Below are 10,745 nucleotides of genomic sequence, written 5' to 3'. Positions count from 1 at the left end.
TTTCAGATAATGATGCATAGCATACAGTCAAAGCTGTCAGTACTCAAGCTCTGCATGTTGAGCTGAAGAGTCTGAATGTTGCTGGCCAGTCTCTGATATCTGAATCATACAATTCCTGATCACAGGATCAGGAGGTTTAAGACTGTCTGTAACGTGACGGAACCGAAGCGGTGGCTTGTCGGCGGCGTCACATAGGGGTAGTTGTTTGGGAAGCTGTATGAGTGGGCTTGACTATCTTGCTTGAATAGCAAGCTCATAGGCTACAGGGTTATTGCAAGAATATCACAGATATGATACTTAGTATACTAAGAAGATTGTATAAGGAACACAGTAACTCTTGTATATATTTCAGTAGAAGAAAAATGAATCACTGACTTCTTTGATGAGAAGTCAGCATCTAGCTATTCTATATAGACAATGAGTGAATACCCTTCTTCTATTCTATGAGTGAGAATAGCTGGAGTGATACCTCAGCAGCATCTCACTATTAAGAAAGAGTAATCTGCTGATCTTGTATAGAAGTGAAGTTCTTATATCTATTAATTAAATCTTTCTATGATATATCTGAATGATGTTATAGAGTGATTGAAAACTGATTCAGATAGAATGAAATCATCTGTATAAAAGTAATAAGCTGTGTGAAACTGTAGCAGAGTCTTAATATAGTTAGAAGTATGATAATACTCTTCTCTTTAAGAGCATAATTCTGATGCTCTTAAGATTACTGAATTGAGAGTTATCTTTGTTATATAGCAACAGTTATCAACTGATTAACAGTATATATACTGTATATAATATAAAGAAATAGATGAGTTTTTCTACTGACTGTGTAGATCTTTCTTTTCTCATCTTTATTCAAACTAAATATATGATAAGTAAGTTTCTTATATATTGATTTAGAATATGAAAAACATAATTAATAAGTAACTTATAGATCTCTTATCATATTTCATTCTATATATAAAATTCTCTGTAAAAGTAATGTATTTTAGAGATAAAGCTAACAGTAGTGATAGAATTTTTTAAAAAGATCTTCTCTTCTTATAATATATTTTTCTTTTCTCTTTCTCAATTGTAACAGTGAGTATATGAGAGTATTATTCTTGAAGAATAATAAAGAGCTTATTCTGATATTTTCTAGTGAGTAAATATCTTTATAATGCAGCTGCAGTCTCTGTGACTGTTAAGAAAGCTTAGTTAAAGATGAAGACAGCAGTGTTGACAGACTGTAAAAGTACTACTCTTATTATCATATCTTCTTCTTCTTCTTCTTCTACTTCTCTTACAGCTGTGACAGTAGTCACTGTATCTTACAGTGAGATGTCATCTCTTCTGCTGATCAGTTTGTCTATATCTGATTCTTTCTCTACTCTCTTTATCACTGTTGTAACACTACTCTCTCTCTCAGTCAACACAGTAATATATAATCTCATGTGATCATTCAGAGAGAAACTCAGAGAGAGCTTGATTTCAGAAACAGTGACTCTGAGAAGCTTAATCTATAGTTTTTCTTCTGCAGCATGTCTGAGCTCTGCTCAGAATACTGCTGAGTTAAATCTACAGAGTTCTGCAGTTTCTTTGTCTTCTCTCTGTAAGAAGACTCTGATACAGTCTCTGATTAGTACTGTTACTTATCTGCACTGTACTAAGCAGCTGAAAGAGAGAGAAATCTTATGTACTTATCTCTTCTCTCACTTCTGTTATTTCTATTATACTTGTAACAATAACTTCTATCTCTCTGTAAGTATTATCTACTCTATAAAAAGATATCATATCAGCTCTGATAAGAAGCTCAGATATTCAAGTAGTACAGAGTAAGAATCTCAGAGCTTTAAGTATTGATAAATTCTATTAAGACTGAGAAGATTCTTCTTACTCATCTGTAAAAGAAGATGAAAGTATGAATCTCTGAGATGAAAAAATATCTCAGAATAACTGATCATAAGAAGAGATTAGTCAGTATCATTATTGAAAGTACTGTAGAGATCAATTACTGATTGAAGAGAATCTCACTTCAGTTGAAATAGATAACTGAGATACTTTATAAGTTAATAAGTTAATAATTTCAGTATCTCTTATACTCTTCTATAGTATATATACTCTTCTACAGCATGCTTCTCTGCAGTGCTACAGTACTAACTTCTCAGTAGATAAAGATGCTAATACTGAAGACTTTAACAGTGAAGAATAAGTTTGATAAGAATGTAATTATTAATAAGTAGATTCTGAAGTTCTCTCTTTTTACTTTTTCAGCAGGCTGCAGTCTTATTAAAATAGCAGTGACTTGCAGATTAATAATATTAATCTTTTTATTAGTTTTAAATATTTCTTTTCTCTAACTGCTTCAGGAATTTTACACTTATATAGTTTTATTAAACTTCTAAAAAACTCTTTAAGAGAAAATAGAAGAAGAGTGCTACAGAGCTTATAAGATATCAGCTCATCACTGTAAGATTATCTCTAAAAAAATTCCTTAAGAAAAAATAAGAAGTCTTAAGTAGTATTTCTTACTTAATATCTCTGATATATAATAGAGCAGTCTCTACTAGCTATCTTATAGCTTACAATCTCTTTCTCAGTATTTTTCAAATACTCAAGCAGTTCTTATAAATTCTCTGACAATAAATAATCTTCTTATTTAATAAGATATTGAAGCTTGTTATAATATATTCACTTATTCAATATTTTCTTTATAAAATATTCAGCATCACTCTCAATTTCAATATTATTCAGCTGAGACAGCTTCATCTCAGAATATTGTTTATAAAGCTTTAAATAGAAAATATAAAAAATAGAATGAATTGATTTCAATTCTGTGAATAATTTCAACTTATATATCTACTTATTTATCACTCTTATTACTGAGAAAGATTCTAGTTATCACTCACTGAGCTTCTTACACAGTCTTATTATCTTAATATTCTTTGCTAAAAGTAGTACTTGATTCTCTATTAAGAACTTCATTGAAAGATGTTTTCAATTATAGTATTTTATCTACTACTTCTAAGTACAGTGAATGCTTTTCACTGTCTTCTCATGAATTTTATTTAAAAGTTTCAATCTCACTTTTACTTCTGATACTGAGAGATACTCTGTTCTCTGTATCTATTTAATATTCTGACTATCTATTTCTCTCTTTGAAATATTATCTGTGATGTCACTGAGTAATGAAGAATTATATTCATAATAAGTATAGAAAGAAGATATCTTTAAGATTACATTCTTTATATTGTTATATATGAATTCAGTAGTCAGAAGATGTTTAAGTCAATTATTCTGATAATATAAATAGAATACTTAAAAATGCTGTTCTAGTGTCTGATTCTGATGTTCAGTCTGATTATCTGTCTGCAGATGAAATACAGTACTGAGAAGATATCTTATTATAAAATGATAGTAAAAAGCTGATCAGTATTTACTGATGAAGAGGAATTCTTGATCTGTTATCAATGATTTTAAAGCATTATAATTATAAATAATGATATCTAAAAATAGATCAGTTAATTCAGAGACTTTAATCTTTTTATAAGTAGAGATATATTGAATTATCTTTATAAAGTAGTTAATAATGATTAAAATTGAGTCATATTCTTTAACTCTTGTCAACTTCAGCAGATTAACTATAAAATTCATTGATAGATTCTATCATAAGTTCTTTGAAACAGACAGTGATATTAACTCACTGTATTACTTATATTACAGAATCTTTATTCTTTAACAGATATTGTAAGTTTTAATATACTCTTTAATATCTGTTCAGAGCTTGTCTCAAATATATTTATATTTTAGAAGCTTCTCAGTCTTCTCTAATCTGAAGTGCTCTGTATAAGAATTATTATAATGAATTCTCAATAACTTCTAACACACAGCTCTGTTATGAGAGATGAAGACTGAATCATTCAGTAGTAGAAGTTTACATTCTCCTAGTTATCAGTGACTTGATTTCTTAGTGACACTGTCCTGCTCAGAGTCTGTCTCTTTCAAGTTCAAATCAGATTCTTTCTTCTTCAACTTCTAAATTTAAGCTGCAGTAGAGATATCTCTCTTCTGTAACTTATCAATGAATTTCAAAAGTAGTTAGATTAAAAGATTGTAGACTGTTTCATTTTTTGTCAATTCAATGATTGTAAGATATAATATGAGAAGCTTATAATCTTCAGTGTCAGTTTTTTACAGAGATCTGAGTTTTCTTCTATCTTCTATACTAAGTTATGCAGCTGTCTTACTGATGCTATTTCTGAGCTTCAGAGAATCTTAACTCTCTGCAGCCAGCTTCTTCTGCAGTGATAGCAGAGATTCTTTTATAGAATTCTTCTCTGTATCAATGATATTATAATCAGACTGTCTAGATAATATATCAGCAGGATTAAGCTGATCTGAATGATATTAGATATAGAAATAATACTCTGAAAGCAGCTTTACTCACCTGGCTTGATGTTCTGTCAAGCTCTTTGTTATCAAGAAGTAATGCAGATTTGTATAATTAGTAAGAACTTATACTGAGTACTTACTACTCTGAAGATAATGTTATCAGATCTTAAAGAATTCAATAATTACTAACATCTCTTAATTATGAATATCATATCTTCTCTGTATAAGTGATAACTTCTTAAAGAAGAAGATTACTGATCTTCATTTACAGTGTCTTATAGACTCTGTGAAAAAGTCTTCTCTCACAGATATTTCATTATCTATATTCTCAGAGATAATTATTCTCTAATTCTTTCAATGTTGAAAGGTCTTCAGTGTCAACTGTAAAAAGATTTCACAGATCTCATTCTCAGATACATCAGTCTTACACTGACTGAGTAAGTCAGAATTAAAGTGATTCAGCATTGTGACATCTGTAAAAGCTTGTTTCAATTCTGCAAATATCTGTGTGATGTCTTGAATAAGAATAAACAGTTCTGTTTTTCTGTCTTTCACACTTCTCTTTAACAGATCTGTAAGAGAGGTAGTAATCTGTGAATATATATAGATGAATCATCTGTAGAAATTCACAAATTCTAGAAATATCTGCATTGTACAGTATGTTTGCAGTATCAGCCAGTTCTTAATAATGAAGATCTGGCTTCTGTTCATTGAAATACTGTTTATCTCAATAATATAATCTAAGAAATTAATCTCCTGCATGTAGAATGAGTATTTTTCAGTATTTGTATAGAGTTGATACTGTCTCAAGTGATTTAATACTTCTCAAATATAAGTATCATGTTCTTTCTCTGTTTTTGAGAAGATTAGAATGTTATTCAGATATACTATATAGAAGACATTAACAAGGCTCTGCAGCATCTCATTTATATAGATCTGAAAGATGACTGAAGTATTACAAAGATTAAAAGATAAAACAAGATATTCAAAATTATTATACTTGATATGAAAAGCTGTTTTTCAAACATCATTTTTGTTAACTCTGATTCTATGATAGATATTCTGTATATCAATCTTTATGAACATCTTTACTTCAGATAATTAATCAATCATCTCATCAATTAATAATAATAAATAGTGATTCTTAACTGTCATCTTATTAAGATCTCTGTAGTCTATGCATAGATGTAGCCTATTATCTTTCTTAAGTATAAAGAGTATAGATGTCTCTGCTGAACTCTTTGATAAGTGTATTCAGTTCTTTGATTATGCTTCTTCAAAATATTTGTACAGAACATTCAATTTCTTTACAGATAAGTTGTAAAGAGATCTGTACAGCACTGTTACACTATCTTCAAGATGAATCTTATGTTATATCTTGATATCAGAAAAGTTCACTGCTTCTCTTTCTGAAAAGACATTCTTATAATCTGTAAAGAGATATTATATATATCTGTCTTTAATGATAAATACTGCTGCTACTCTTATAGTGAGAGTAATGACTTTTTCATCTATTCTTAAGTCTCACTCATCTGCTACACAGTATATTAACTCTATCTTTTTCTCAAGATTCTTCTGATGAAACTCTTCAGATTTCTCTATCACTGTCTCTTTATCAGTGAGACAGTATCATCACATCTGAGTGACTCAGTTAATGAGAGAATTGTTTTCTCTCAATTATAGAAGATTTAGAATGATGTTCTTATCTATAATATTAACTGTATGAAGAAGCAGACTGCTCTTCTTAAAGATTTCTTCTAAGTCTGTGATTACATACTTTGCTTGAATTATGTTAAAACAGTGATATTTTATTCTATCAGTAAATTTTATATGATCTGACAGGTCTATCTTCTTTCAATTCTTTATCAAAGAAAAGAAATAGAATATGAAGTTGATATTCATTCTGAAGTTAAGTAGACATCTCACTAGTATCTTCTCATTCAGAGTATGTATTGTGATTGTAACATGAACTCAGAGATATGAGAATTATCAATTCTTCATTTCTTTCTCTTCTTTATCTTCTGTGAATACATTTGTCAGAAGAGAAGTCAACTTTGAGAAGATATCTTCTCAGTTTCTTTTCTTCTTCAGCTTCTTATAATCACTGATATAGTAATTATCAGCTCTGCAGTTAAAACAGAGATCTTTGTCAAATCTTTTTTAATATTTCTTTACAGTGAGTGAAGAATCATAATACTTGAAATTCTTCTTTATTTTCTCTATACTGAAGCTATCACAGCACTATTTAGATTCTATTATTAATTACTTAGAAGAGATCTTGTTGATCTTTTTCTCAGAGAATTGATTATTCAAATAGATCTGAGAAGTCAGATTGACAAGCTCAGTGCAATTAATTAATAAACTCTGATACTGTGATATTATTATCTGCATCTTATAAGTCAGCTTTGTGAGATAAAGCTGTGTCTTTAATTAATTCAAATCATCAGTTAATTTCTCTTAATATTCTTCAAATCTTACATTGAAATTGAAAGAATTCTTATTATCTTATTAATATAATGAGTTGAACTGCTGTGTTACTGTGAAGCTGCAGTTACAGTAGTCTTTGATTTGATTCAGTAGAAAGCTCTTGAATTTTTCTCAAGTTATTGCAGTATTAGTATGCTCAAGCTCTCTCTTCTTAATAACTCAAGTAGTCACAGAGATGTCTTCAAGAAGGTTGACAGTGTATATTACTTATATCTCATGAGTATTATACTAGCTCAGATTAAGGTGGAATTTCTGTTCAAGAATACAGATAAAGCTGTGAAATTCAGATAATATATTTCTCTTATATCTCAGAGAATCTCTGATCTTAATCTCTCTATCTTCATGATAGATGTAGATATGTAGAGGTCACAGCAGTGATAGAGTAGTTAAAGAACTTCTGCTAAAGTGTGTAATAAGTTCAGAAATCTCAGATTTCTGCTGAGATAGAGATGTACATACTCTAGAAGATGATATAGAGTTTTCTTCAGAGAGTGAGGTCAGATTAGTCTCAGTATAAGTGTATGAGATTATATTAATCTGTTAGAGCTTGACTGATTCAAACTTATAATCAGATCAAGTGATTCAAATTATAATATGATAAAATTAAAACAGTAACTTATCAGTGACATTATATAGAGATAGTTGTTTGAGAAGCTGTATAAGTGAGCTTAACTATCTTGCTTGAATAGTGAGCTTGTAGACTACAGAGTTATTATGAGAATATCACAGATATGATACTTAGTATACTAAGAAGATTGTATGAGAAATGCAGTAACTCTCATATATATTTCAGTAGAAGAAAAATGAATTACTGACTTCTTTAATGAGAAGTCAGTATCTAGCTATTCTATATAGATAATGAGTGAATATTCTTCTCTCATTCTATAAGTGAGAATAGCTGAAGTGATACCTCAGCAGCATCTCACTGTCAAGGAAGAGTAATCTGCTGATCTCATATAGAAGTGAGGTTCTCATATTCATCAATCGGATCTTTCTATGATATATCCGAATGATGTCATAGAGTAGTTGAAAACCAGTTCAGACAGGATGAAATCATCCGCATGAAAGCGATGAGCCGTGTGGAACCGCAGCGGGGCCTTGGCGCGGCCGGGAGTATGACACTGTCTCACACAGTGCTTTGAAGTGTGAGACAAAGTCTGCTGAGAACAACCAGTCACTTCACACAGTTGACACACATCTTGAGATAATAGATGTTCTGAAAGAAGGTGTGAAGAGACAGAATGATTTCTCTTTTTCCTTGCAATTTATTTCAGATAGTGGCATGATCAGAGTTGTTAAAATTGATAAAGATCTCATCATCTAGAATAACACTCTGCACAGTCTTTACATTCTTGCAAGAGACTTCAGAGGTCAAAAGCTGCAGAATCTTCACTGTATAAAGGTCAATTTTCATCATCTTATTACAGTTATTGTTCATGAGAGAGGATCAGAATTGCTTCATATGTGTCAGATAGATGATAACTTTCTACACAGATTAGCATCAGAAGACTATGAAAGTTGACAGAGAAGAACAGACTTCATCACAGTTCAGTATCAGTACTCAGTGAAGAGAGCTGAGATTTATTTCATTTCACAGTTCAGAGATTGCCAGCAATACATTGAACACAGCACAGACATTGATGTGAACAGGTGAAGAGAGTTGCTGAAGCTGCTTAGCTTTGTTGCTTAATAGTCAAGACTTTCACTGTTTCTCAAAGTGAGTATTTGTCCTGTATTGATATTGATGGACTTTTCAGTAGACTTTGTCATTGCTTAATGGTTTTTTATTGGAATATTCATCTACAAGAAATGCTTGAAGGCCAGAGCTGATATCTGTATGTAGAGCACGTCAGAGCAGAGTGTAAGACAGGAAAGAGAGGCAAGAATAAGCATGTAAATTATATCATTCAAATAAAGGTCAACAGTTCATCACTGATCACTGAGTGATAGCAGTTCTTCATCAGTCTTCAGACAATATTGACTGTGAAGACACTGTATCTGTTCTGTGAGAAACTGAAGCTTGAAGGTATCAGTCAGAAGAATTAGTCACCAGTGCATGTACTGTTACATGTGTTAAATGAAGAGCATTTGTAAGATGTTACTGAGAGATAACAGTGATGATATGATACTGAATATTCAGCTGTTAACAGTCATTCTTGTTGAAGATTTCACACAATCACTTAACATTTTTTTAGTTGAGCTCACAGAATAGAGACAGATGAAAGACAATTTGACTCAGATTGATTTTAGCAGTTTCTTGATATTTTATACTTCACTTCATTGTGAGTTGTAGTTCTGTATTGATGAACATGAATCACTCCATAATTGAATTAGATATGATAGCCTGGAAGAAAAATTTCTGAAGTCTTAGAAGATAGAAGAATTTGTGTGCTATTGCACACTTCAGTAATATACTTATACTCTGAGTCACCCCTGTAGAAGGCGTCAGAAAAGGTGAGGCCTGTTTTACCACCAGGGGTCATTTCAAGCTCTTTACACACTATAAATACTGAGTTATATTCCTTGTTGTGTTCATTGACTCAGACTCTTCAAGTTCTATCTGATATTATATTTGCTAGCCTATTCCTGTTTTATCTAGAAATGATATGTCAATGGAACTGAATAAGCACATCATCATACTTGATTTTAAGGCACTGAAAGTCTAGTATTCTTCTTCTTCAGAGTCTACTTCATTAGCAGGTCAGTCTGATGAGCTTCATTAATCACAGCATGATCTTCAATTGAAAAGTATAAGCAAGAGAAAAGGTTCTCCAGATCAGAAGTGTACTGAGAAGCTTATGAAGAGTACTCAAAGAAGCCTCAGTCTCTCTCAGATTATCAAGTCTGAAGTTCAGTTATTAATTGTTCAGAATGAATCTCTGTAGAACACATTTCTGAAGATGTTCAACTGCAAGCTTGCTGACACTATTATCATTGCTGTTCACTGTACTCATCTGTTCTGAGTTATAATTATTCAGAAATATTCTATGAAAGATGCAGAGAGAATGTTACAGAGATTTCAGCAAGTGTAATATTAAAACATTATCTCTGTCAGAGAGTGCTACAGTGACAAAGAAGTCATGTATACTCTGATTGATAATCTTTCTCTCACTCTCATGCAACTGGTTGACTGCTGTGCTTATCTCAGTGAGAGTCAGCTGACTTCAATCATTGAATAGATAAGTCTTTCACAGATCAGCTGTCACTGAAATGTTACTAATAATTAAAAGATTCATAATAGCCTGTCTTATCTGATTACAGCTGACTTCAAGTATAAATCTCTGATATGTTCTAATATTCTACTAGGTCTGAATGAGTTCATTGAAATTGATATGAACATGTATATACACTTTAACAACTTCTGAGAGCTACTGCTGATAATGCTTTACAGCTGACTTAGAGTTCTGTGTGAAATGCCTGCTCAATCAGATTCAAATCAAATTCATCAAAGTATTGATAATTATTATCATAAAGCTCATGCAGAAATATAATAAGAATGATGAATTAATCAGAATTGATAATTTGAATCACTGATCTGTGAATTCAGCCTTCTTTGAATTTCTCTCAGTGATCTTCAAGACTATGTTCATTGAGAGCCCCGGTGGCTGAATGGTTAATGCGGCCACCCGGTAGCACCTTGGCGTGGGAAACCAAGGCGCGTGGGTTCGAAACCCGCAGGGGATGCATTAAATCCGGAACTCAAGCACCTCAGGTTCCTAATAAATACAGAGGTGTACAAATCGCTCCAATGAATTGCTCTATGTTCCTGGGCTGGGAAGTAATTATCGCATGTATCTAAATTGTCACTCCTTTGTATTTTTCCTATGTTCTTGTTATCTTGGCGTGGTCTCAACACCCTGTATTTCCTCCTGTATAACCAACACTTG

At 31.6% G+C, this 10,745-nt stretch overlaps 1 pseudogene across 1 annotated transcript; it reads left to right on the top strand.

The window, feature by feature from the left end:
* Positions 1-10,453: 10,453 nt before the first annotated feature.
* BDBG_16912 lies at positions 10,454-10,542 on the top strand (annotated as a pseudogene). Its single transcript has one exon. The product of its transcript is annotated as a tRNA-OTHER (tRNA).
* The last annotated feature ends 203 nt before the right edge of the window (positions 10,543-10,745 follow it).

The sequence above is a fragment of the Blastomyces gilchristii genome, assembly GCF_000003855.2.
Source record: "Blastomyces gilchristii SLH14081 genomic scaffold supercont1.6, whole genome shotgun sequence".
In the NCBI taxonomy this organism is placed as follows: Eukaryota; Fungi; Ascomycota; class Eurotiomycetes; order Onygenales; family Ajellomycetaceae; genus Blastomyces; species Blastomyces gilchristii.
The sequence above is the reverse complement of the archived record's forward strand: the minus strand, read 5'-3'. Positions and strand labels throughout refer to the sequence as shown.